Here is a 2,930-nt window from a genome sequence, read left to right as displayed (position 1 = left end):
ACGCCTAATGGAAAAGTAATCAATTTCTAGGGCTTCCGGCCAATCACCGAGTGACAGGAGTTCTCACGTGACCTCATAGAAACCTGGCGCGCCCTGCCGTCGAGAGTACTCGGATCACGCCACACAAAACGCGCGTACAAGGGTGGCCGGTTTGTGGTTGTTGATTGTCAGTGATTCACAGTCTGCTCTTGCATGCGGGTGTACAAGTGACCGGCTTGGCTGCTTGGTGCTGTGAAACGTTGTCAATCGAGATCAACGCATCGTAGAGCTACAAACGGTAGGAGACTTTTTCCGTCCGCGGGAAACTCGTCCAGTGTTTTGTGCGTTCTCTGACTTTTCAGTGCTCATTCATTTCCCCATTCATTTCCTCCGCGCGTTCATCTCGACGGTGTGGGAGCTCCCTGTTTCTGAGAGGTTTAAAGGTTAGCCGAAAGCATCACGCTTATTAGTAGCCCTTAAGCTGCGAAAATAGTTCAGTGAAGAGTCTTCCCGGCGGACAGCACGGTTTGTGTCTTGTGGTGAAGACCACCCTCGTTAACTTTACCGCAGAACTGTTTCGGGGCTGACTTCGCACGCGCGGAGCTCGCGGTGGGTCAACGGCAAAGCAAGTTTTTCTCTTCGTTTTACCACATTTTTCGGGAAACTGCGTCGCAGATTGGTTCTGTTTTGAGCACCTTCGGGATCGAGCCACGCTCGCAGTTGCGCTCTTCGATCCGTTTTCTTTTCGGTAGTAGCGGAGGGGGGGTGTGTGCAGCCAAAACACATGACGTCACACGATGGGGTGATCCGACCGAAAGTTGTCGTCATCAAAACGGTTCCTCAAATGTGGCGGCGCCGTGCGGGCGCACATTTCGGCTAGAGTTGGGCGGGTCCTTCCTGTCTGCATTCCTTTGGCGGGTGGGCACGGCATTGTTGTCCGTGACGGTTTCTTCGCAGCGAGGCGAGTTGCGAGTTTGTGCGTACTGCCTCTGGCAGGGTCTATTTAGGTGCCCGAGCTCGCTATCGTTGCTCACTTTCGTTTCGCTTTGTGCGTGTAGTGTTTTGATGCTGCTGGCCCTAGCCGTCGGCGCGTGCTCTGGGCTCGAAGGCATGATGCCAATTCTCTCGAAAAGCGTCTGGTGGCGGGCCTCTAGCACCGCTTGCTTTAACGCTGCGTTCGTCCGCGGAGTGCGGATCCCAGCTCCGAGCAGATCGCATTGATACGACGAATCCAAACGGCGTTTCGCATTCTTGTACCAACCATGGGCTAATGCTTACTTTGACCTTGGAAGCCACAAATGTGCTAGAGGCCGCGAGTGAATGAGCGTTTCGGTCACTGTTTCTGTAGAGCTTTAGCGCGTAGTTTAGGGACACGCCTCGCGCGTACTGTTGTCCGCATCGATTTCTTGTATCCTGTTATCCTTGGCATCTGCGTTTGTTTTGCCTGCCTTGTGTATGCACGTGAGTCGCTGGCGGCGCGCGGATGTATCGCGTTACCTGTGTGTAGCTTGGACGCTACCTTACGCTGGCGTCGCTCGCGATCCGCGACAGACGCGCCACGTGTTCGGAGCAATGTTTAAAAAGCCGGCACCTTTGGCGCCGCGTCGTTACGCTATCTCCCACGTGGCGCTATCTACTGATAAACGCTGGACGCGTCATTCGTTCAGTATATTGCCGTGCCGTTGTCTCACGTATACGTCAGCCAGTGTGACGTGCCGCGGTGAGTCGTTTGCATATCCGCGTTCTTTTCCCGGTGAAAATTGCATACGCGTCGCAACTTGGCGCCTGTGCACATACGTTGTTCGGCGGGCATCTTCACACACGGGTTTGTTTGAATCTTTACAGGCATCATTGGAAAATTTCTGTTGTTGGTTGCGCCGCGAAAACAAAAAAAAAAGTGAACTCGGCGTCCGTCGACGCGGATCGCCTTGACATCGCTCCGCGACGGCGTAGACCTTGCGGTTAACCCCCGTGCGCGTAGTCTATTTTTCCTTCCTCCGAATCGCGGCTGAGACGCAACCTGCGCTCCAAGGTGGCGTGAGGCCGCGGGGGGAGGGGGGGGGGGGTGGCGGAAGTGGCGAAAACCGCGTGGTACGGTTGTTCCGCCGAGTCGGGGACCGGCGTCTGGCCGACCCACGCCGTCGCTCGTGTCCGCGTGCTTGGCGAGGTCAATGCGCCGTCTACGCGCCAGCTCTCGGGATGCACAGAGCCTGGGCTGCTTCTCTCCCCACCTCCTCCTCGAAGTAGTGGCTGTAGTAGTAGGTCGCGCTCGGAGGTGCATGCTCTTGCGACAGGGGACGCCCGCCGGCGAGTCTATGCGTCGACTCGACCTGCTGGCTTCAGCGCTTGCCGCGGATACAAGCAGACAAATGCATCAAAAACCGCATCGCCGTTCGCTTCGCTTGCTCAGTGCTGCGTTTGCCAGTTTCGCTGAAAATGTGAACGCGTTAACCGTCACGGCTTCAGGCGACGTGCGTACCTCGGAGAGCGATTTAAAACAACGGGAGCAAAAGCGCTTGGTGGCGTGTCGCTTCTGAGACTGGTCATGAAACCAGGAGGAAGAAGGTATACGTTAAATATTAATGGGGCGCCGATGTGAAGACAACCAACTGCCCCGCGTTCAAAAATTTTATTAAGGTTTCGGAAATCGCTTTCGCGCGCCCAGTCCATTGAAAGCTACGCTGCGTCTTTTAATATTTATTACGTGCAACAGGAGCAGTAAGTTTCTGTCTCTGGGATTTCCATCGCTTGACACTCTTTCAGGGCAAACTGTAGCTGCGCTTCTGGCGATGGTGCTGCTTCTGATCAACTCTTGCGCAACTGTCCACTCATTTTACCGCCGCTCATTTTACCTTGCGGCGTGAGCTGTGCCACCTGCGATAGGTTACCCGGCGCCCCGCTGGCCTCTGCCGAAGTCTGCGCCCAAGGCCAACTGCGATGTGAATGTTTCC

At 55.4% G+C, this 2,930-nt stretch overlaps 1 protein-coding gene across 1 annotated transcript in view; it reads left to right on the top strand.

Annotated features, from left to right (window-relative positions):
- Positions 1-106: 106 nt before the first annotated feature.
- Acsl (Acyl-CoA synthetase long-chain) overlaps positions 107-2,930 on the top strand; it is a 47,831-nt gene continuing 45,007 nt past the window's right edge. The window contains exon 1 of the mRNA XM_077657702.1: positions 107-277. The gene's annotated coding sequence lies outside the window, so the exon portion shown is untranslated. The remainder of the gene's footprint in view (positions 278-2,930) is intronic.

Source organism: Amblyomma americanum, chromosome 3 (assembly GCF_052857255.1).
Source record: "Amblyomma americanum isolate KBUSLIRL-KWMA chromosome 3, ASM5285725v1, whole genome shotgun sequence".
Classification (NCBI taxonomy): domain Eukaryota; kingdom Metazoa; phylum Arthropoda; class Arachnida; order Ixodida; family Ixodidae; genus Amblyomma; species Amblyomma americanum.
This window is presented reverse-complemented; position numbering and strand designations above follow the sequence as displayed.